At 46.6% G+C, this 12,289-nt stretch overlaps 2 protein-coding genes across 2 annotated transcripts in view; one reads left to right on the forward strand and one right to left on the reverse strand.

Annotated features, from left to right (window-relative positions):
* AMZ2 (archaelysin family metallopeptidase 2) overlaps positions 1–7,992 on the reverse strand; it is a 94,951-nt gene extending 86,959 nt beyond the window's left edge. The window contains exon 1 of the mRNA XM_068262598.1: positions 7,963–7,992. The gene's annotated coding sequence lies outside the window, so the exon portion shown is untranslated. The remainder of the gene's footprint in view (positions 1–7,962) is intronic.
* The window catches only part of LOC137541345 (VID27-like protein), a 353,729-nt gene that overhangs the window by 32,577 nt on the left and 308,863 nt on the right, over positions 1–12,289 (forward strand). The window lies entirely within an intron of this gene.

A 12,289-nucleotide genomic window follows, 5' to 3' on the forward strand; every position in this document is an offset into this window, starting at 1 on the left:
TTCTCTTGTGCCGGTGTGCCCAGATGTGCTTCGTATGCCAGAGTGCCCAGATGTGTCTGTGTTAGCGTGCTCACGTGCTTCCCTAGTGGAGACATGTTCTGATGTTGCCGGTTGGCCTGCATGCCCGGAGATGGTTCTGGTCCCTAAAAGCCCTGATCTTGATGTTTGTCCTTGTGACCCTGACTCTGGAGTTGCCCTGGGTTCCATAGGGGTTCTTGATGGTTCTCCATGTGAGCCTAAGGGGCGTTCTGACCTGTGGGGATCTCTTTGGAGCTTCCAAGTGTTCTGGGAGATCTCTGAGGAAACTTGTCCTGGTACCTTGGACTGGTTCAACAGTGGGTTTTGTGTTGGTAAGGACAGTTCCGGTGGGCATTGCAAAGGCTTTGGCGTTTTTGGACGGTCCTTGGAAGGCGGTGGGTATCGTTAAGAGAGTTTCTTGGGGTTGTTTTCTGGAAGTCGTGGTTCTGATGGGTGTCACACTGAGGCTTGTAGTGCTGACGGGCATGGTTCGGTAGGTTCTGGTTCCAATTGGTCTAGTTTTGGTGAGACTGATTCGGGAATTTGGTTTTGTCGGGCTGATCCGACCTTCATGAATTTTCAGTCAGATCAGTTTGCTGGATTTCCCACTTCTGATTTTTTGGTTTGGGTGGTTCAGGAGAAATATGTCAGTTTTTATATGCGTCCAGAGGCCGCGTTTAAGGGAGGGGGTACTGTTATGATCGCTTCTGCAGCGTTTACTGCTGACTGCAGTGGTATTGCAAACCAAGCAGTTCTAATGTCATTACATGCATTTGCTTGCATAGTTTGGTTTGCACTTGAACTGGTTGCTGATTCCATCTGCAGTCGCTCTGAGGTTAATGACAGTTTAATATGCTTTTGTGTAAACAGACATTGTCTGCTGCAGTGGAGGGGCAGTCCCTTTCCTGCAGGCTGCATATCATTGTCTGCCTTTTCCTGCTATCAGCCTGTGATTAATTACCATTCACTTGTGTGGGAATCTGCAGGTCTGCTCCTATTGGATGACCTCAGTATAAAGAACTGCTTCCTGCAATGTCTCATGGGCTACCATAGTCTCAGATTCAGTCTGTTACTCTGCTCGTGCCCCACCTCGTTCCTGGTCCGTGTGGACTGCGCTGACTCCTGCGAAGGGGTCAGCGAGTCCTCCTAGTTCTGCTCTTGTTCTAGAAGTTGTTACTTGCTTGTCTTGTGTCATATATTGGTTCATCGCCAATATATACGCATACTTGCGCATTTTGTTATTTTCTTTGTATTCGTGTTACGTTGATACATCAGTGTCGCTGATATATACGTACACGAACTGTTTATTTCCTGTGTTCAGTCAGTCAGCCTTCCAGCACGCTTTGGTAGTTTGCGCGTATCGTGAGCACCCGTGCTGAGGTAGTATCCTGTTCCTGGTCCTGTTTGTGGATTGCGTTCATCTCTGCGAAGAGATAGCGAATCCTTCTGAGTCCTGTTCCCTGTATTACTCCAGTCTTAGTCAGAGTTCCTGCTTATGTCATATATCGGTTCATTGCCGATATATACATATGTTAGTCAGACGTTACAAATAGTTTCATTGATAGCTGTAATTGTAATACGCTAGGAAATCATACTTATTGTATATTTATCTGTGTTACGTTCATCTATCTTGATCCTGCTATTTCCTGACTATCCTGTCCTGTCTTTGTGAGGCACGCCATTGCTGCAAACGCATTGGCTACCTCATTCCAGTCTGTTTTATTGTGGACGCTTGCTGTCACTAAGTAGTGGCTAGTTAAGCAAGCGTTCATTCTGTCTACCTGTCCTGATCTCCTCAGTCCTGGTTTATGCGCTCAGCGCTACTTTGCGCTGAGACGTTATTACGAAAGTGTTGTTTGTGGCTGTTCGGATCTGCACCGGCTCTGTGCACCACAATCTCCTATTGGAGTCAGTCCTCTCCTCCACTAAACTGGGGATATCCTGATTCCTTGTGCTGGTGTGTGTACCTCCTTCACGTCAGCTTATGTGTTGTATGCTGACTGTGGAGATTACACCTCCAAGCGTGACATTTACTAAGGAAAAGAATGAAAAGAAATGAAAAGAATGAAAAAAACTCTCTCTCTCTCTCTCTCTCTCTCTCTCTCTCTCTCTCTCTCTCTCCCCCCCCCCTCCATGTATATATCTATATCTATCTATCTATCTATCTATCTATCTATATATATATATATATATATATATATATATATATTTATATAATGTTGAAGTTTTCCACATTTTGTCACATTACTGCCACAAACATGAATCTATTTTATTGGGATTCCACATGAAAGACCAATACAAAGTGGTGTACACATGAGGGGCCTGATTCACAAAGCGGTGCAAAGTGTTTGCACGCGAGTGAAAACCCCTTTATCACACCTAAACTCAGTTTAGGCATGATAAGAAGAAACTCGCGCGAATTTTCCGCGCGCAAGCGCGCGCGCAGCACCCGGCACTTCGCGCAAAGCTCCCATTAAGCCCTATGGGACTTTGCGCGCGCGTACGCGCGGTAGCTTCGCGCGAATTAGAGCACAAAGCGGTGATAACTTTGCTAGTGCAAAGGTTATCACGCCTAAAGTCTTTTAGGCGTGATAACTGAGTTATCACCGCTTTGTGAATCGAGCCCGAGAAGTGGAACGAAAATCATACATGATTCCAAACATTTTTTTTTTTACAAATAAATAACCGCAAAGTGGGGTGTGCGTAATTATTCATCCCCCTTTGATCTGAGTGCAGTCAGTTGCCTATAGACATTGCCTGATGAGTGCTAATGACTAAATAGAGTGCACCTGTGTGTAATCTAATGTCAGTACAAATACAGCTGCTCTGTGAGGGCCTCAGAGGTTGTCTAAGAGAATATTGGGAGCCACAACACCGTGAAGTCCAAAGAACACACAAGACAGGCCAGGGATCAAGTTATTGAGAAGTTTAAAGCAGGCTTAGGCTACAAAAAGATTTCCAAAGCCTTGCACATCCCACGGAGCACTGTTCAAGCGATCATTCAGAAATGGAAGGAGTATGGCACAACTGTAAACCTACCAAGACAACGCCATCCACCTAAACTCACAGGTTGAACAAGGAGAGCGCTGATCAGAAATGCAGTCAAGAGGCCCATGGTGACTCTGGACGAGCTGCAGAGATCTAAGGCTCAGGTGGGAGACTCTGTCCATAGGACAACTATTAGTCATGCACTGTACAAAGTTGGCCTTTATGGAAGAGTGGCAAGAAGAAAGGCATTGCTAACAGAAAGCATAAGAAGTCCCGTTTGCAGTTTGCCACAAGCCATGTGGGGGACACAGCAACCATGTGGAAGAAGGTGCTCTGGTCAGATGAGACCAAAATGGAACTTTTTGGCCAAAATGCAAAATGCTATGTGTGGCAGAAAACTAACACTGCACATCACTCTGAACACACAATCCCCACTGTCAAATATGATAGTGGCAGCATCATGCTCGGGGGGGGGGGGGGGGGGGGTGCTTCTCTTCAGCAGGGACAGGGAAGCTGGTCAGAGTTGATGGGAAGATGGATGGAGCCAAATACAGGGCAAACTTGGAAGAAAACCTCTTGGAGACTGCAAAAGACTTGAGACTGGGGCGGAGGTTCACCTTCCAGAATGACAATGACCCTAAACATAAAGCCAGGGCAACAATGGAATGGTTTAAAACAAAACAAATCTGTGTTAGAATGGCCCAGTCAAAGTCCAGATCTAAATCCAATCGAGAATCTGTGGCAAGATCTGAAAACTGCTGTTCACAAACGCTGTCCATCTAATCTGACTGAGCTGGAGCTGTTTTGCAAAGAAGAATGGGCAAGGATTCCAGTCTCTAGATGTGCAAAGCTAATAGAGACATACCCTAAAACACTGGCAGCTGTAATTGCAGCAAAAGGTGGTTCTACAAAGTATTGACTCAGGGGGCTGAATAATTACGCACACCCCACTTTGCAGTTATTTATTTGTAAAAAATATTTGGAATCCTGTATGATTTTTGATCCACTACTCACATGTACACCACTTTGTATTGGTCTTTCACGTGGAGTTCCAATAAAATTGATTCATGTTTGTGGCAGTAATGTGACAAAATGTGGAAAACTTTAAGGGGGCTGAATACTTTTGCATACCACTGTGTATGTATATATATATATATGTATGTGTGTGTGTGTTTTCAAACATGTGCATATAGATTCAAAAGCGCATCACCCAGAGGCATATGAATTGCAAAGGACCCGTATGCAATTCACTTTTTCTCCTGAGTTTTCTCCTAGGAGATACTTTTTCATCTTCAATTTAGAATAACTTTTAAGTGCTTTGCAATGGAAAAAGTACCAAAAATTAGGTGAAAAAGTACTATCAAAATTATGAATATTTTCTTGCTTGCTGGTGGTTTAAAAAAGCATTTTATTGAAAGGTTTCAAAATATAACCTGGGAAAAACTCAGGAGAAAAAGTCAATTGCATATGGGCCAAGGTCTCCTTACTGAATAGGTGTTTGCTTACTGAACAGGAAGAGCCAAGATTTGAACCTAGGTCTCTTGTGTCAGTTCACTATCTAGCCAGCCACTGCAGTAGTGAGCTGTCATCCATTATCACAAAAGACAATTAAATAAGGATAGTTATTAAAGCACCACTATTGCTAAAAATTGCAAAATGTGTGTAAACATATACAAATAAGGTCTTTTTCTTCCGGAGTAAAATGAGCCATAAATTACCTTTCTCCTATGTTGCTGTCACTTACAGTAGGTAGTAGAAATCTGACACAACCAACAGGTTTTGAACTTGACCATCTCTTTATGGGGGATACTCAGCAAGGCTCTTATTCTTTATAAATAGAGATGGCCCTAACTGTTCTACATAGAACAGTCCATAGGGAATGACCTGTTTCCATATTACCACGCACATGCTTTCCCAGTGGCCACGTGCCCTCGATTGCGCGCCCAGTGGCTGCGGGCCAGCTTCCCTGTTTGCTGCACACTTTTTTTTTTCTTTTTGACTGTTGGACAGAGTAACTACCACTCACTAAATGATTTTGAAAATAAACATAACCCTGAGAATGCCCTATGAGGAGATGGGCTAGTCGAAAACCTGTCGGTTCTCTCAGATTTCCACTACCTACTGTAAGTGAATGCTCAGACAGGAAGTGACTACAGTGTGACCCTCACTAATAAGAAATTCCCCTTTTTTTTACCTCTTTCTTGCTCTCAGAAGCCATTTTCTGCTAGGAAAGTGTTTTATAGTCGGAATTTCTTATCAGTGAGGGTCACACTGTGGTCACTTCCTGTCTGAGTCAGGACTGAGTCAGCCAGTTACATACCTGATATTTAACTCTTTCAGGCAGAGAAAGAAAAAAAGGAACACAGCATAGTTATTTGTCTGCTAGGCACTGCACATACACATGTCTATCTCATTATGTCACATTTCAGTTCGGGTATCCTATAAGTCTACAGTGGCAAAAATGATTCAAAGTAATTTGTGAAAATGCTATTGATCATTGTGCTGAGATAACTCGCCAAGAAGGCGGTAATATTCTCCCCCAGAGTGATCTTCCACGGCCCCCCTACAGGCACCTTACGCGTATCGCAGGTAATCTGCTTGGTCAGAGGAGTGCTGGTGGAGTAGCATAGTGTTCTTTAAAAACGCCTGAACTGAGGGATATGGTAGCTGCTACATTTATTTCCTTTTAATTATACCAGTTGCCCGGTATCCTGCTGACTTATTTGGCTATAGTAGTACCCTGTTTCCCCAAACATTAGCCCTACCCTGAAAATGAGCCCTAGTTGGATTTTCAAGCATGCTTGAAATATAAGCCATGCCCCGAAAATAAGCCATAGTGGCAGTTAAAGAGACTCTGAAGTCTCCAAAAATGCAGGTTTTTATTGCAAAAACCTGTTCAACATGATTGCCCTAACTAAAACGCTGCATCCCCGTGCCTGGAATCTAACTAAATCCCCCCCCCCAAACTTCCCGGGGCACACTGCGGGGAGCGCTTCTGTGAGAGGCAGAGCTTTCAGCTGCAGCGCGTATCTCCGCCTCCGCCCGCCCCTCTGTCTTCCTTCACTGAGAGGGGCGGGGGAAAGGCGGAGATACGCGCTGATAGACGCATGTAGAGGCAGAGCTGCAGCTGAAAGCTCTGCCTCTCACGGAAGCGCACGGGGCAGCAAAATCCATGACCAAGAAAGTTGTGGATTTTGCGAGGGGACTTTGGGGGGATTTAGATTTCAGCGTATTAGTTAGGGCAATCAATTTTTTCAATAAAAAGCTGTATTTTCAGAGACTTCAGTGTTTCTTTAACCTCCCTGGCGTTCTGGACGAGCTAGGCTCATCCAGAGACGCCGGAGGTCACCGCTCAGGCCCCGCTGGGCCGATCTGAATCATTTTTGCTTGCTGCGTGTTGTCTGATCTCCGCCGCTACCCGCCGCGATGCAGGGCCCCCCCAGGCGAGACCCCGTGCGCTGCCTGGCCAATCAGTGCGCTGCCTGGCCAATCAGCGCTGAAAAACATACGGATAAGTTAATTGGCTCCCCCTAAAAAAATTGGCCCTAGACTACAGTACTTACACTACATAATATAGACATATGGCAATGGTAGGGATTAGATTGTGAGCTCCTTTGAGGGACAGTTAGTGACAAGATATATATATATACACTGTACAGCGCTGCGTAATATGTCGGCGCTATATAAATACTAAATAATAATAATAATAATAATAATCGGGTCTCCCTGTGACGTCACGACGTCATGACGTGTGTCGTCTTGGCGACGGGGGAAGCCCTCCTGGAAATCCCATTCAGAACGGGATTTCCGGACGGGTGATTGCGCCGGCGGGGATCAGAGGGGTGGGAGGGACGCCACAGGGAGTGGGGAATCATGTATCTAGCGCTAGGCTAGCTACATGATAAATTTTTAAAAAAAGTGCAAAAAAACTTTCCCATGGCCGCAGGGCCGCGGGAATCTGAACGCCAGGGAGGTTAAAGAGGAGGAAGAAAAATGTATACAGGAGCATATTATGCAGGAGGCATCGTTAGATCCTACGGTACCCGCTCTTCTATTCCCTTCCTCCATTAACTGTAGACGCTGTTTTGCTGGGCTTCTAGAGATGGAGATGAGTCGCCTGAGGATGTTGTGGCAGCACACACACGTTAGCTGTCCTGTACCTCTGGTCGAACTGTGTGAGACAGCATCTTATACTTGTGATGTGGAGCGGGGACTCTGCCAGGTTCATGTTACAGGTGCATGCAACTTTTCCTCACTGTTCGGTTACCACGCAGTCACCTACCGTACAATACAGAGGAGGAAGAGGCGGTCAGCAAACGGGGACACAGTGGTGCGGTGGTGATCGGGTGGCGGCTCTGTCATCCCAGCACACGGTTATCAGCAGCATACAGGTGCCTGATCAGTACAGTAACATTACCATGCAATCCAATGGTGTCACTGTGGGAGCTTATACAGAAGGCACCGTTAGATACTACCGGCTATTCATTCTTTATGGTGTTCAAAGAAATATAAGACTTCCCCTGAAAGTAAGCCCTAGCACATCTTTTGGAGCAAAAATTATTGTAAGATACTATCTTATTTTCTTGGAAGCACGTTATTTGGATCACACACCTGAAACAAACCTGCTGCTTGCAACTGAATCCAGACTACATTAAGTCGGACTTCACTCAGAAACATCCAATCTGCAGGCTTACCCAGCAAGCTATGGCTAAAAGTATTAGAGGCAAAGGAGGCTCAGCAGGACAGCCTAGCCACTAGTAAGAAAAGAAACATGGCAGCCTCCATATCCCTCTCAGTACAGGTGTCCTTTAAGTATCAGAGCAACTGCGATTTCATAATTGTGCATGGCCACGCACATGCGCCACTATGTACTGTGCTCGATAAGTGATGCCAGGTATGGGCAAAAGTATGGGCAAGAGCACACACAATTTAAAATTACGTGTGAGAGAAACCTACCTTTTAAATGCGTCTACGGAAGGAGAAGACAGTATAGAGACAAAATAAAGCTCTTTTATCTGGTGTTGAACAAGCATGCAGATCAGATGTTTTTGAATGAAGTCTGACTGGATTAGCTGCATGCTTGTTTAAGGTGTGCGAGTCAGACACTACGACAGCTTAAGAATTCAGCAAGACGACCAGAGACAACTGGTATTACTGTATTTAAAAGGAAATAAATAGGTCGGCCTCCATATCCCTCTAACTCCAGGTTTCCTTTAAGATTAGATTTGATACATGTAATCATTTTTAAGTTGGAGGATTTTTACACCTTAAAGGGAAGGTTCAGGGCCTATTTTTTTCGTAGCGTCCCTGAACCTTCCCTTTAAACTAATGTAACAGCACATCTCTTGTAGTACACAGTAATTTTTATCTGCCATTTAAAGGGACCTGAACAGAGCTTTAAAATAAAAATCTGCACTTACCTGTGGCTTTCTCCAGCCCCCGTGAGGTTCCTCGGCATCCTCTGGGCCCCCTCTGTGGTCCCGCTGGTGGCCCTGTTAGGCTAGCGACTTCACCCTAAGTTGTGCGCAACTGCACATGCGCAGCCGTCAGTGCACATGGCTCGATTATGCCCGTGTCGCCTTCTGCATATGCTCTTACGGTGAGGCGCGCATTATCAAGCCGAGTGCATGGACGGGCCGCGCATGCGCAGTTGCACAGGACTTCAACTGAAGTTCAGCTGCTCCATTGCCGTGATTCTGCACATCGTCGTTCCTCTGCTTTCCCCCTCCATGAGCGGCGGGGCGACTCACAAGTCCCTCGGCCACTGTGCACTTCTCTCTCCCATTCCCACAGGCAAGAGTGTACTGTGAATGTGCAGTAGCACCCCTTGCTGTAGAAGCGCATTGGAGGAGGCGTGTGGCACAATATAGCTTTCCTGATGGTCTAGAGTGGCCCAAACCTAATGCAAAGTGCAAAGTGGGGAAAGCACTTGAGGGCCAAATTTAATGGCCATGAGGGCCAGATTTGGCCCACGGGCCGGAGTTTGACATGTATGCTTTAAAGGGACTGTCCAAGCTGAAAAATAAAACATTACCCAGGGCCTCCTCCAGCCCCTAGCAGCCGCTGTGTCCCTCCCCGCAGCTCTGCTCACAGCCGCTATGTCCCTCCCCGCAGCTCTGCTCTCAGCCGCTGGCTCCTGGTCCCCACTAGAGATGTAGCGAACGGTTCACGGCGAACTTTGGTGGTTTGCGTTCGCCTGGACCAGGCGAACTTTTGCGGAAGTTCGATTCGCCCCATAATGCACTATGAGGGTCAACTTTGACCCTCTGCATCACAGTCAGCAGGCACATTGTAGCCAGTCAGGCTACACTAAGTCCTGGAGCCCCACCCCCCTTATATAAGGCAGGCTCGCTGGCCATGACACTCACTCGTATGCCTGCTGCAAATAGACAGACTAGGGAGAGCTGCTGCAGATTTTTTCTCCTAGGGAAAGATTAGTTAGGCTCTTGGCTTGCTCCTGGCTGATTGTTATTGCCTAAATAGCATCCCTCAACAGCTCTTCTGAGAGCTAATGTTTTCCTGATGTGTTTTTTTTTTTGTGTGTGTGTTGCTCACTGACACTGACATTATACAGCCCTATCTGTTGCAGCTGGACCTTGGTAATTGTTATTACTGTGCCAGCCAGGCCCTGCCTAACTATCTATACTGGGACACCTACCTATGCCTACCTAACTACTGGGGCACCTACTTACCTATACGGGGACACCTACCTACCTACCTATACTAGGGGACCTACCTATGCCTACCTACCTATACTGGGACTCCTACCTATGCCTACCTACATACAAGAAGAAAATAAGGTCGTTGCTTCATTGTGGACAGACCAAATTTGATCAGCTGGACAGTCACTGTTGTTCTATCATTGAGCTACCACAGCCCGGCGACCACATGGGCTGGAAAACTGCCACGGCCTACACTCTGGCCATGTTGCGCATCAGTCCAGCACGGCCGTCACTACGCAAACTGCGGTGCGTTACACAGTGAGTTTGGTGTATCAGTGTGAAGCAGAACTCTAATTACACTCACTGATTGATGTATACCCATGCAAGATGTTTGAAAGCACATTAGGCCTGCAATTTAGCATTCAATGTGATTTCTGCCCTTAAAACGCTGCTTTGCTTCACATCCAGATTTTTCCCCGGGACTTTGGGCATGTATCCCACTCCGCCATGCCCCCCTCCAGGTGTTAGACCCCTTGAAACATGTTTTCCATCACTTTTGTGGCCAGCATAATTTTTTCTATTTTTCAAAGTTCGCCTCCCCATTGAAGTCTATTGCGGTTCGCAAACTTTTCCGCGAACCGAACCTTCCGCGAAGGTTCGCGAACCGCAAATCAGAGGTCCGCGACATCACTAGTCCCCACTGGTGCAGAGGCCGATCTCACCAGGTCATCCTCTACTGTGCATGCGCGAGTGCCGCTGTCAATCACTCGCATGTGGTGTGGAGTGTACTGCGCAGATCTACTGTGAGGTAAACACCATGTGCGAGTTATTGACAGTGGCTCTCGCCCAGGCACAGTAGAGGACAACCTGGCGAGGTGAGCCTCTGCAATGTCGGGGACCAAAATGTCAAAATCACTAATTTATGTGATCCAGCACATTCAAGCATCTGTAAGGGGCCAACACCACCATGTAAATACATGTTCCCTATGGGGGGGAACCTGGGGTGCAGGAGGAGGGGGAGGCAACTTGGGGTCCAGCAGTGGAGGTGCCCCTGCAGAGCTCAGGGGCCCTGGGCCAATTGTCCCCTTTACTACTATGTCAGCTCCAGCACATACTCTGTCCCAATTTCACAGTGTCCCCAGCAGTGTGCTGCAGCTTGCAGGAGTACCACCTAATCAAAAAGCTTGCATCATTCAACACTACGCGCTTACACTTCTAAGCGTTCAAAGTGATGTGCGCTATATAGTTCCAGCACGCATAGCGCTCTATGCAGTTGTAAAGCGTGTTCCCAGCGTGTACTGTGCATGTGTAATGAGCGCTGTCTACTCCACCGCACGCTGTGCAGTTTGTAATGCGCACTGTGTAGTTTTACGTGCACTGTGTAGTTTTAACATGCGTAAAACTTTACGCGCACAATGATGCGCGTAATTCATGTAGCGCTCGAGCGCTATTCAATAAGGGGACCATACACTTACCGATTTTTCCGCCGATAGATTCACTGTGATCGAATCGGCTGTGAAATCGTTGCACGCTGACCGAACTATCGGTTTCCTTCCGAAATCGATTGTTCCTGTCTGTGTGGAAGATTTCGATCGATCGCCGGTGGGTCGGGAGTGCGTCGATAGCGGCGTTCGAATGACCGCTAGTGGCAATACATTACCTGATCCGGCCGGCGTGAGTCCCAGCTGCTTCTTCTCCGCGCTGGGCTCCGAGTCCGGCAGGCTTTACTTCTTCCTGTCCCAGCAGATAGTTTAAACAGTAGAGCGCCCTGTACATACACATGCCTATCGCATCATGTCACATGTCACTTCGGGTTTCCTTTAATTGAATTCCCACTAAATTGGTCCTAGACTAGGCATGGGCAAAATTGTCCCTCCAGCTGTTAAGGAACTACAAGTCCCACAATGCATTTGCCTTTACAAGTCAAGACTGTGGTTGTCAGGCTCCTGCAATGCATTGTGGGACTTGTAGTTCCTTAACAGCTGGAGGGCCAAGTTTGCCCATGCCTGTCCTAGACTGTTACATACACTACACGATACATACATAGACAGATGACTATAGTAGAGATTGATTGTGAGCCCCTCTGAGGGACAGTTAACCTTCTTAGCGGTAATCCCGAGTCAGGCTCGGGACGGAAAGCCGCAGGATAGGGTGGTAATCCCGTGCCTGAGTGAGTTTAATGCAGGAGCTGCTGCAGACCTCTCTGAGGTATGTTTTTCTTCTTGTTTTAGGGTCTAAAAGCTTGTGAAAAAATTGTATGGCGTTTAGACCCTAACCTCCCTGGCGTTACGATTATCTCTAGATTTAAGTGACAAGACAATATACTCTGTACAGCCCTGTGGAATATGTCAGTGCTATATAGATAATGATGTTTTGTACCTTTTTCTTATAACTGCAAAAGCTCCACTTTTTTTTATCTCAGCCCCTTTCTTCAGTTCATCTTCCTTTTACAAAAAATAGCGACCTATCAACGCTCTCATCGGCCAATTTTATTTTCTGTTAGGTATTCCTGGTTGTTTCCCTCAAGTTTGTACTGTGCTCAGGTACAGACAGACATTATCTTCAGACATTTACTTCCTGGAAAGTATTTGGTGGGATTTTCTCCCTTGTAGACCTTCTGA

Source organism: Hyperolius riggenbachi, chromosome 12 (assembly GCF_040937935.1).
Source record: "Hyperolius riggenbachi isolate aHypRig1 chromosome 12, aHypRig1.pri, whole genome shotgun sequence".
Taxonomy (NCBI): domain Eukaryota; kingdom Metazoa; phylum Chordata; class Amphibia; order Anura; family Hyperoliidae; genus Hyperolius; species Hyperolius riggenbachi.